This window comes from Vicugna pacos, chromosome 10 (assembly GCF_048564905.1).
Source record: "Vicugna pacos chromosome 10, VicPac4, whole genome shotgun sequence".
Lineage (NCBI taxonomy): Eukaryota > Metazoa > Chordata > Mammalia > Artiodactyla > Camelidae > Vicugna > Vicugna pacos.
Window position 1 is genome coordinate 37,894,656 of NC_132996.1, and position 12,181 is coordinate 37,906,836.

Sequence of the window (12,181 nt, forward strand, 5' to 3'; positions counted from 1 at the left end):
GAGAGGGGAAGTGAAGATGAGGACTTCCAATTTAGTTGTCTATATCTTTGATCCTTTTCTGTGACTATGTATTAGATGTGCATTTGGTCTTAGATAGCCTTTTTTCGCAGTCACTCAGTATTATAATAGTACTATTATCATATGGTGGTCCAGCCAGATGTGTAAAACCTTCACCAGTGACAGAAAGCCTATGACCCTTTGACATTGGATAATTGCATTTTTTAGAATGTTCTACTAAGTATCTCCAGTCTGCTGCCCTTTCCCACAAGTTCAGTTTAACTTTCTTCATAGTCACTACAACTTATTTGTTCTTTATTTTCCCCATAGTGAATTTAGTTCATAGTAGGTACCCTTGATATTGGAATATACAGAAATGCAGGTGTGTAATCTCATTCTCCAGTTGCAGACACTCAGAGCTGCAAGACAGATCCCAGATCATCCTGTTAAACACACCCCCACACACACGTTCACAGATAGGAAAACGAGGCCACAGAGGGACAGCATCTTCTGGAGCTCCCAGAGCTGGGAGGTCAGAACCAAGACTCAAAAGCAGTGAGCCAGCTTTCAGCTCAGCCTTCTTTTCTTTCTTCTGCCAGCTCCCTCAACAGTCCAGCTCTAAAGACTGGTTGGTTTGGGGCTGGGAAAGCAGGAAGGCAGCAGGATATGGCAGCAAGAGCATGTGTCTTGGATTCAGATAAATGTGGGTTCAAGATCTAGTTCTGGGATTTATACAAACTGCACCATTGGGCACATTACTTAACATCTCCAAGTCTGTGCCCTCACTTATAAAATGGGGTGGTACTAGCTACCAAACAGAGTTATTATGAGAAAAAATGAGACAAGTTTCATAAAGCATTCCACGCAGTGCCTGGCAGAGAGTAGGAGCTAATTAAATGTGAACTCCCTTCCCTCCTCTGTGGAATACCTCGGGAGCTGAAACACTCCTTTATGCATCAAGGAATTAACACTACTGTTATGAGATTAATTCACGGCAATGCACATGAAAACAGTGATTCAGATCTTGCCCAAAAACTATAATTAAAGTATCTGGTATTGTTTGATTACAGGGTTGGCTTCATTCACTTTAGCACTTTGTGGGCAGAGAGCAGGCAGCCTAGGGGAGAAACGGCTTGGTTTAGGGGAGATTTCTGACCACTTCCCCAGGCCTTGCTGAGTGGTGATGACTCCCCTGAATTTTCTTTTGCACTGAAGGGTCTGAACCTTATGGAGTAGAGTAGAGAGAAGGGGACCTCATATTTACTGAACATCTATTATGTGCCAGGCACTTTAAATACTCATTCTCACTTTATTTTCCCCCAAATCCCAAACGGTCAATACTCATAACTGCATTTGACAACCAGGAATACTGAGGCTCATAGGCAAATCGCATAAGTTGCTCAAGATGTCATTCCCACTAAGAGATGGAGCTAGGGTTTCATTCAAGTCCATGGACTCCAAAGACTGCATTCAGTTCACCACACAGGCTGCCTCCTAGTTTAGGTACCCCATTTACAGCCAAGTGCATAACAGGCACTTTTAAAATACTTGAAGTATTACAACCAGGACTACTCATTAACTCTCCAATTACATTCTCCCTTTCTTCACAAACAAATCCCAAGTTTTCATTATGACTAGCAATATGCCCAACCATAGATCATTTCCAAGTTTTCTTTATAGCTAAGGAGGCCCAAAAGATCTAAGAAATTGGAACTACCAGGAAATTTCCTAAACAAATCCTGACCCATTTGAGAAACATGACATTATGTCTTCCATCCCTGCCACTTTCCATCTGCTTCCTGTCTAGAAAGAGGACTGAGAGTCGGTGCCTGGCAGCCATTTTGAACCATGAGTTTCATGAAGTGATCTTGAGAATGGTAGGTGATGCTAAATACATAGAGCAGAAAGATTGAGGAAGCTGGCCCCTGATGACTGTGGAGCTGCTGTGCCAACACTGAATTGTTAATTTTTGAATTTCTTTTAAAGGAGAGAGAAATAAGCCTCTACTAATTTAAGTCATTTTTTATTTTGTTATTGCTGCTGAAACTAATACTACCTGATACACCTATAATTTTTTTATTTAATCCTCCAACAGTTCTATGAAGCAGATATTATTTTTATCCCCAGGTTTTTAGGGGTGAGATAACTGAAACACAGAGGGTTTAAGCCCTAGGTCACTGAGCTAGTAAGTAACAGAGAGTAGATGTGAACCCAAGCCAACTTCCCCAATGCTCATGCTCTTAATAATCATATTAGACTGCCGAGTTGGACTAGACATCAAAGACGATTTTTCCAAGCTGAAGAACTTTCATGTCTCCGTGGAATTTTCCTTCAGAATCAAACTTTATTTCTGATGGCTTGAGCCCTATTTGCATCTGGCATGAGGTTAGTTTTTCACTTTGTAAGAAATAACATTCTAATGGGTTTTTAAGGGCCCAGAAGACTTGTTAGCCATTCCCTGGCTGCCGCAGGACAAACTCATTAAAAACATCTGAACAAAACCAACAGAACTTGAAGGGCAACAAGAAAATGAGGAAGACGCTCTGCGCGAGGGGTTAGGGAGTCTATACAGTTAATTACAGATGTCAAAGGACCCAGTCACCCAACTGGAGTTGGGACTCTGTGTCCAGAACGCTTAACTTGTTTGCATTCCCAGATCCCATAGCTTGGGAATGAGAATTGCAGTCACATAGTCATTATACCAGAATTTCTTCCAATAAAACAATTTGGATATCCCTGGAGTTTCCTCTTAACAGGGTTTTACCTTTGTGAAAAAAGAGTTTGTTAAGCGAATGAATGAAGCAAATAAAATTGGAGGAGAAATGTTTACTGAGTTAAAGAGAACAAATTATTTTGTGGCACAGGGTAAGTACCCAATTACAGTAAAATATGGTTTCTCCAGATTGGGACTTACTATTAATTGGTATCTGTAAAATGGGGATAATCACTCTGATGTTTCAGGGTGGTGCTAAGGAATATGTGAGCTACACCATGCAGAGGTGACCTAGCATAGTAACTACCACAGAGGCAAAAATACATTGAACATGCTCTTATATGTTTACAGGGCTCTAGGACCTGGGGCTGGCCATCATGTTCCCTCTTCCAACCTTTGGGAAGATATAGAGATGATTTTTAAAATAATGAGTGGAGAAAAGCAATAAATCCTCAGTTGCCCTTATTTAGCAATACAGGCATAGAGCAGAAAGCATTGGTTCTAGTAGTTGCAATAACTTTGCAGGCTTTCTGGCTGTCTGATTTTTGGAAGCCCTTTTGAACAAATCTCCTAACCCCTGAGCCATATCAAGAGGCAGCACAGCATGTGGTGAACATCACAGACTCCAATGCCAGTTGGCCTGGGTTTGACTCCTTGCTCTTTACCTGCTTGGCCAGGTTAGTTAAACATTTGCAAAATGGAGCCAGTAATAATACCCATGGTTGGTTGCAGTAAGGGTTCAAGCAAATAATACATATAAGGAATTAAAAGACTATCTAGCATATAAGTAGGGGTCCGTGTTAATGATTAGAATTACTAGTGCATGATCTGGCATGGTGTTCTTCCTCCCCTTCCTTCCAGGACAGCCCTATCATGGTGGCTCCCACTTGTATGTGGTGGTAACAAAGCAAACTTCACAAGAAAGTCAGGAGACTTGCATAGAAATAGACCCTAAGGAAGACTGTGAATAAGATCCGGCAGGCTTCTATGAAAAGATCTGAGCTAAAAATTTGGAGCCAGGTCAACCTGGGTTTAAAATCTGGGTCTTCTGATGATTGGCTGGCTTTATGACCTTAAGCAAGATCTCAGAGCCTCAGAATATTCATATATACTTATGTGTGAACTTTTGCTCATTAAAGAGTAAAAGTGCAAGTAAAGAACTCTTCCTCTTGTGATATTTAAACTTCTTAACTGATGGTCTGCATAGTTCCAAGGCCACTCTGAATTGATGGACTGGTTAGGTCCATGAAATTTTATTTGGGGGACCAGTATAATAATCCACCCTAAAGCTTCGTGGCTTGAAACAACAACCATTTGCTTTAGCTGATGCCTCTGAGGGTTGCCAATTGGTCTGAGCTCAGCTGGGCAGTTCTGCTGGTTGCAAATGGTTCACACCCACATCTGCAGTCAACTGAGAGTTTTGCTTTGCTGTTGGGAGTTAGGTGGCTGTTGGTTGGGGTGATGAAGGCAATGAGCTACGTGGCTGTCACTACCCAGCGGGCTAGCTCAGGCTTGATTACATGGTGGCAGTCATAGGGTTGCAGGAGAAGCAAAAGAGAATAAGCCCCAATATATAAGCAGTTTTCATGTTTCTACTGTGTCACAATAGCCAAAGTAAATCATGTGGCCAAACCCTGAGTAAGTACATGGGGAACTTCCCAAGGGTCTGGGTGCAGGGTGGTGTGAATCCACCCGGAGGTGTTACTACAGCAATCTACCACAAGCACAATGAAGCCTGTTCTGGGAGAAGTTCTGAAATTGGCACTTTGTATAGATGAGGCTGAAGTGACGTTCCTCTCAATGAACTCCAAGGAGATATGATTCAGTCCATAAGTCTGAACAAATAGTTTGAATGATGAAATTCTTTTCTTCTCAACCAATTGAAAGGTTGGATTTTGCATATAGATTTTCTTAGTCTGTGAATTAGGGCCCCAGAATAGGAGGTTTCTAAGTCTCTTTAAAGTCTGGCATTCTGTGAATCTATGCTTTTCCATTCGACCTAGAGAATAGTTGAAGCCCAGTGCAGGAAAAGTTCTGTTTCCTCCTGCAATGAGGTAGACAGGAAATTTCAGTCCAATACAAGAAGCAACTGGTCAACCATGGTTGTGTGACCATGGATTAAAATGCCTCAAGAAGTGGTGAGCCCTCTGTTAGAGGAGGTAATCAAGCACAGAATGGACAACCGTTTTTCCAAAATGGATGTGAAGCTGTGGTCCTAACTGTATGTGTGTGAGGGATGCCAGAATTGCCTTATTGCTCCTAGGGATTCTGATGCCTACCTAAGAGGCTGGACACACAGAAAAGTGGAATTAGTCCTCATATTAGATAAAAAAAAATTAGATTTATACAACAAAAACAACAACAAATGAGCACATACTATAAGCAAACTAAAAACTTTGATATCCTATACTTTTCTTTACTCTTTTATTACCAGTAACTGCTTTTTACGAAGGGGAGAACAAAAACTCGGAGAGATAAGAACATTTGCTCAGAATCAACCCGAACTAGTAAGTGTCTGAGGGGTTCTTTCACTACATTCTTGATGACCTGCTTTCTTTCCTTCTTTCCTTCCAGCATTGATTCATTTGTTCAGTCTGTCACCCTTTGATGCTCATCCTGGGTGAAATTTCTGTTAAGTGTTAAGAAGAATAGACATTTGTTATTCTCAGAACACATGTACACCTCAAGTTCCACTCCTGAAGGTTTTGGTGAGAATAAAATCAGATAATATATGTAAAACCCTTAAGCAGTACCTGGTACCTAGAAATCATTCCATGAAGGCTGGCTAATATTATTTTGGGAAAAAAAGACAGAGAGCTTTTGAAGCTGAGCCTGAGCTCAGAGAAACTGAGATGTCCAGTCAGAAAGAAAAACACACAGAAGGTTAGAGGAAGACCAGAGCCCTGAGCCCTTGAATTCTATGGTTGTGGCAGGAACCCTGGGGAGGGAAGGGCATCCTGAGCAGAGGACACCTCAGGGGAAGCTGATGGAGCAGGAGTGCATCCTGGGGGGCACCCCCCCACCAGTGCAGGCTTGCCTCCTCCCCTGACTCAAGCCAGAAATGTTCTGGAGCTTGCTAAGAGGGTGTGCCACCAAGACCACAGTGGGGACCTCTGCTCCCTTGAGACAGTGCCCAGACTAAGCTTGAGATGGAGGAGTTAATCTTCTCTCCTGGCCACATGCCCCCACATCCCCTCCAGATGGTCCTCTTGGGCAAGACCTAAGACACCCCCACATAGGCTGCCTCTCACAGTGACCAGCATATGGTCCCCAGAAAACACTCAGATAAATTTTGTCCTGGCAAACTCCAGGAGTGCAGGTCACACCCAGCAGCTTGCCAGCTTCTCCTTCACTCTGAGGACACATCAGCTAATCCGGTCTGGTTCTAAAGCATGTCAGACCCTGGCCACCCCACATCAGGCTCTTTGTATGGTCTCCTGGGAGCCCCTCTCCCTTGTTCTGGACGCAGATCCTCATGGAAGAATGTGCTCTCGGAGGAGTGGTGAACGGTTGAAGGGAGGACAGAATTTCCTTGAGAAGAAGATTCCTGCAATTATTTAAAAGCAATCTGCAGATAAGGCAATTCTTAATGCTGGCGAGAGATTAGAGGGAGCAGAGTGAAATGGATGATGGAAGCATCAGATGAAAACAAAGAGAGATCGAGCAGGTGGTCTACCTTCTCATGCACTTGCACTCTGAAGAATCTACAGCCCTGGCTGACCCTGCCTCCAGCTTCGCTTACATCTCCTGCTGTGGAAGCTGGGCTCTTCCCAGCCCAGACCCACAGCTGCAGGCCCAGATCTACAGGGGAGCATCCCACAGAGGCTGCCTTCTCTACAAAGCACTTTAGCACCTTGGAGCCATGGCAGTCACAGAAGTAGTTTCAAGGACCCCAGAAAAAAGACTTGGCACAAAGGAGGAAAGCACCAGCATTCAGGGTCTGGCTTGTGCTTCCTGCTGTGCCGAGGGCTTTTCATACAGAATTCCATTTCAATAGGGAGGCAAAAAAAGATAATTCTATACCATCCTTGGGACAGCTTGGTGTCTTAGTTAACCAGATATTCTTTTTCTGTTCTCTCTGCATGGTTCTTTATGCCCTGAATGCCCTTCTCCAGCATCCCCACATCTGCAAAGCCCATCTGTCCTTACGGACCCCACTTACATCCTACCCTCTCCACGAAGCCTCCCCTGATCCTTCTTCTGCCACCACCACCACCACTCGGTCAGAAATCATTTCGTTCACTTATTCATGCTGTACCGTAGTTTCTCCTGATCTGTAAAATGGGTGTAATAATAGTATCTGCTCCATAAAGTTATGATGGGAGTTAGTAAGAACACTTAGAATGAAGTTTAGCATACAAGCAAAGCTCAGTCACCATGATACTTGCTGTTGTTATCAATGGATTTGATTTCTCCCCTGTGCTACACCAGCAGATTTTGGAGGCAGGGCAGGGATGAGGTCTTATTCATCTCTGAGCCCAGGAGCTGACTTGATACACAACAGATATTCAGGCTCAGAAGAATGTTTGTGGGATGAGTGAGTGCAGGAGTGGTAGGGGCTAATGATAAAAGCCATTCTTGCACCAACAGACAGATCGCTCCTTACACCTCCCTCTGCCTGGTCATCTTTTTGGACCACCTAGTACTATACTGCTAAGCGAGGCAAACTGTCCTGGTGCTGGGTCTCGGCATCCTTGCCTTTAAACAGCCACCAGGGAGTTGCGGCCACTGCTGTGCAGGCTCACAGCATCATCGAAGCTGCCCTGGGGGCTCTGCTTCTCCAGGTCTGATGTAGACAGAACCTGTGTTCCTGGCAAAGTAGGGGCTCAGCGTTTCTGCAGTCCCAGCCCTGCCTGGGGCCTCCTTTAAAGCAACGAGTGTGGCACATTTGACTTTTTACCTTGTCTCTCCTGCTTCTCAGCATGGACTGTTCGCAAAGGATGTCAGACTTTGAATTTCTTATCATGTTGTTTATATCTAATAAGTGACTCGCCCCATTTTTTTAAAAGTCAGCTTGTAAAAATACTGTGTTTGAACATCTGTCAAGGGCTGGGGATTAGCTGAATAGGCACTGGATGCCAGGATATTATATTCTCTCTTATCCTTTATACTGTAATTATCTTGATCCTCAAACAACTCAGCACCAGTTACAACCACTTTCGCAGACTTGTTGTTGCTGCAAATTCAAAAAATTATTTTATTTGAATCTAAATTAAACTGATATGTAACAAGGTTTTTTTTCCCATGCTAAGTCTCAAAAAACAGTATCTGCAGATGATTAAAAAACAGTAAAACATGGACAATTTCAAAGTTTATTTCAAGAATAAACTCATGAAAATTCATCTAATTATGCAGCAGTGTACCAAAAATAATCTTTTCCAAACCTAAATTTGTTTAACAAAACACACAGTCAGCTAAGCCAAATGAAAGCAAACGTGTGTTTATGCCACAGTCACCCCTCCCTCTGGTGCTCGAGTGGGCACGAGGCCTTGGCAGGGCTCAGAAGCCGGTTGGAGGCATCTGTGTGCTGAGCTGGGCTTGTCATTGTTTCCAACGAGGGGGCCGTTGGCATCCACTGGTCACAGAGATGGAGCCTGTTGTGAGTGGCCTCTGTCACTGGCCATGAGCTGAGCTGAGATGTGGAGAGCTTACAGCATTGAACTCTCAGGAACTTAGGGGGCAGGAGACGCTCACAAAATGTCATGCACACGAATGCACACACACTCAGGCTGCGTCAGCCACTTAGTATTATTAGCAGTGAGAACGGTAACCATGTATGGAGCTCTTGCTCTGGGTCAGGTATTTATTCAAGGGTCTTGCATGCAATTTATCAACTGATCCATGGAACAAAACTGGGAGCTGGTTGTTGCTACTCCTACATTACAGATGCAGACACTGAGGTTCAAAGGTAAATTGCCTTCATAAGATCACACAAGTAATTGGCTGAGCTGAGATGGAATCTGTCTGCCTTCTAGAGCCATGTTCTTATCCGCTGTATCCTACCATGCCACTTCAGCCCCGGACCAGCCTCTTTGGGGAATCCATGGGAAGCCCTGCTCTCCTAATGCAGACAAGTTCCTTGTTACTCTCGGTGTCTCAATATACTCATCTACAAAATGGAGAACACAAAAACTTAGGACATAGTAAAAATTCAGAAAGTTATAAAATATTATTCCATTAGACTGTATACTTTCAGAGGGCAGGAATGTGTCTATTTTATTCATAATTGTATCTCTTGTACCTCCCATAATAGGAACTCTCACAGTGCATGGCACATAATGTTCATTAAGGTGCAGGAAGTGAAAGAATAAGGGAGGTGTCCTCCTGATATGTTGTTTGCAGTCTATTTGGGAAGAGAAAATTAACCAGTGAGAACAAAAGAGAGAACAAAATACCAGTGAACATATCATTAAAGGGATGTAGATTACCTGCCAGGTGACTCATCAGCAGTGTCACATTGGAATTGTACACCACCAAGCTTTAGACACTGCGTTCTGGACACAGTTTCCTAGCTGTGTGGCACAGGCAAGGTTTTGAACCTCTCTGAGTTTTTGTTGTCAGAGAGGAATCCTAATGGTCTTACTCTACTTTTCCCCTTGTATGGTTGTAAGGATCCCCTCAAATACAGAAAGTCACATGCTGTATCAAATGTCATGACCATCATTTTTGACAATGAGAATCGGGAAATGAGGCTGAACCTGCTGGAGGAAATGGTTAGAAGTTAAAACCAGGAAGGAAGAGCCACATTTTGCTGTAAATTAGAATGGATTCTAGGAGGAATATCAGATTCACAGCCTATGTTTCCAGAAGTCTACAGCATCCTGGGGGTTCTCACTCACTTTATCACTTGCCACCCAGTGGCAATGTTAGGCACTCACTAAATATTTTTTAAAATTTGGTTCATTTGCCTTAATCGAAATATGTGAATTGGATTGAATGGAATGGAATGAGTTCAAAACCTAACTAAAACCCACCTCCACCCAACACAAATAAAATTAAATCACCAAATCGACTGTCTTCTCATGTTCCATGGTCTGTCCACTAACTTTTTCTCTGACTGAAGCAGAAAAGGTGATGAAGGAACCTGGCTGCTGGGAAGGTGCTGGACAATGAGGAGGAAGGGGTTGGGGATTTCTAGGGAAACAGGAGAGTCCCATATCCCTCAAATTACTTGAAAAGTGCTTTCCAAAATTGGCTTAACCAATGAGGGTCTTTAATTTCAGCATTTATGTATCAATTCAATGTATCTTTTTCGTTCCTGCTGAGTACCTGGCACTGTGCTAGTCCCTGGGTCTTCAGGCTTTTTTTAACATTTTCTTTCTCTGTTACCTTGAGCACGTCCCTTCAACTTTCTGATCCTTAGTTTATTTATCTGTAAAATTGACATCATTTTTTATGCCTTCCAGAGTTCATAGGAAGATCGAATGAGATTAAAAAGCTTAGCGCACTACCTGACATATAGTGATTATTTTAAAAGAAATGGTAGTTAAAGAACTAAAGATTAAAAAAGGGACAAATCTCTGGATCTAATAGTGGGATAAGTCATAGGAAGAACTAATTACTGTCAGAAGTTGAAAGCAATGCATGCTTGTGCAAAACAGAGCTGGTGATGCCACTTCCCTGCTGGAAAGCCTTCCCCTGCCCACCGTTCCATTTTTATTGAGCCTAAACTCCTGGTGGGCTGCTCTCCTGACCAGCTCTCACAGCCCTGACCCCTGCCCCCGCCATATGCCCTCCTCTTCTGCTACACATGGATTTGATTGGTTAGTTTTTGAAGAGACTGTGTTCTTTCAGGCCTCCCTGCAACTTGGGAAAGTCCCAGTAATTCAGCAAGACCTGGCTAATGTCAGCCCCTCTGGGAGAACTTGTTCTCTTGTCCTGGCTGAACTCTGTTCCCTCCTATTGCCCCACAGAACTCGGACAGACAGTTGATGCAGTGTTCATCTGGGGGCCGGCTTTCTGGTAGACCAAGAGCTTCTTGAGGTAAGAGTCTGCCCTTTACTGATCCTTGTGTCTGTGGAGTCTAGACCAACGCCTGATACAGGGACCTTTGGTGATCAATGAGATAGAAGGACGTAAGCAGACAGGCAAGAAGAGAACAAGAGATTGTGGACAGCAGTTCTCGAAGGTGGAGCTGGGTCCAGGGACTGGCTACTAAGACTCACCTGGAGAAAGTCTGCAAACAAAACAAAATAAACTGCCCCCCCCATTTCCACCCTCCTGAGATTCTGTCCGTGGGTGGGGCCAGGCAAGGATGGATTTATGCTGAAGCTAATGAAATTTAAACTTTAGGATCCTTTACCTGCACAGCCCCTTTTAGGATCCTAGGACGAGCTCCAGCAATTTCTTATTCTTAATTTTATATTTTTAAAAAAGTGTCCTCCATAGAGAATGAGCTTAGACCCCACAAAACCTGGACCAATCTCTGACCCCAGGATCTGGAGTTTAAATAAGCTGGTCATGTGATTCCAATACACAGAGAGGGTTGGGGATCACTTGCTACTCAATGTGCAGTTCACAGACCAGAAGCATCAACATCATGGGTCAGTGTGTTAGAAATGCAGAATCTCAGCTCCCCCTCAGACCCACTGTATCTGAGTCTCCATTTTCATAAGATGTCTGGGCTATTCACATTTTAAAAAATCACATTCAAAATAAAATTTGTGAAGTGCTGCTCTAGTAGTTTCTCTGGGAGAAAAATTATTTCTAGCTGTGAGATCAGGGAGGCCTTCCTGGAGGAGATGATCTCTGAACTGGGCAGTGTTTGGGTGTGTGAAGTGTATTCCAGCAGAGGGCGCAGCATCAGTAGACTCATGGAGATGGGGAGTATGAGGATGCATACTAGTATCCGGGGCCTTTGGGGTGAAATAGACAGGAACATCGTCGGTAAGCTGTCTGGAGTGGGAATGAAAGAGACAGGCAGCTGTGGAGGCACACACAGGCTGGGTTAAGGATTCTAATGGGTAGAAATGTGGAACATTTGTGTTTTGGTCCAAAAGATATGAGAGATCAAGCTGCAAAAGCAAAATGTCCCCTGGGAAAGGGAAGAGGGCACCGATACTCATTCATGCTCTGGTAAAAATTATTTATGCCCAAGACTTTCCCCAAAGAAATAAAAGAAGGGAAGGGACAAGAAGCCAGGAGAGGGAGCTGAGAGAAAGTACTGGGAGACACTAATACTTCCCCCTACCCTGGAGGGCTAGTGAGAATCTCAATACTGCTCCCACATTGGGAACTCCATGAATATTGGCTGATTGTGGCTTGAAAGGGGGGGGAAATCTGGTGTGGTCCAGATTGAGTCCCGTGAATTCCTCATCATTCTACTCCTTTCAGGCTTCACCCCTGCTGCTTCCTCTATTTAACTCACTCCTGTAGCCCCAACAAAACCTCCCTGCTGGGTTGTTAGGAAGATTAAAGGGGATAATACAGCAAAGTGCCAGGAATATATTAGGATCTGAAAAAGTGCATGTA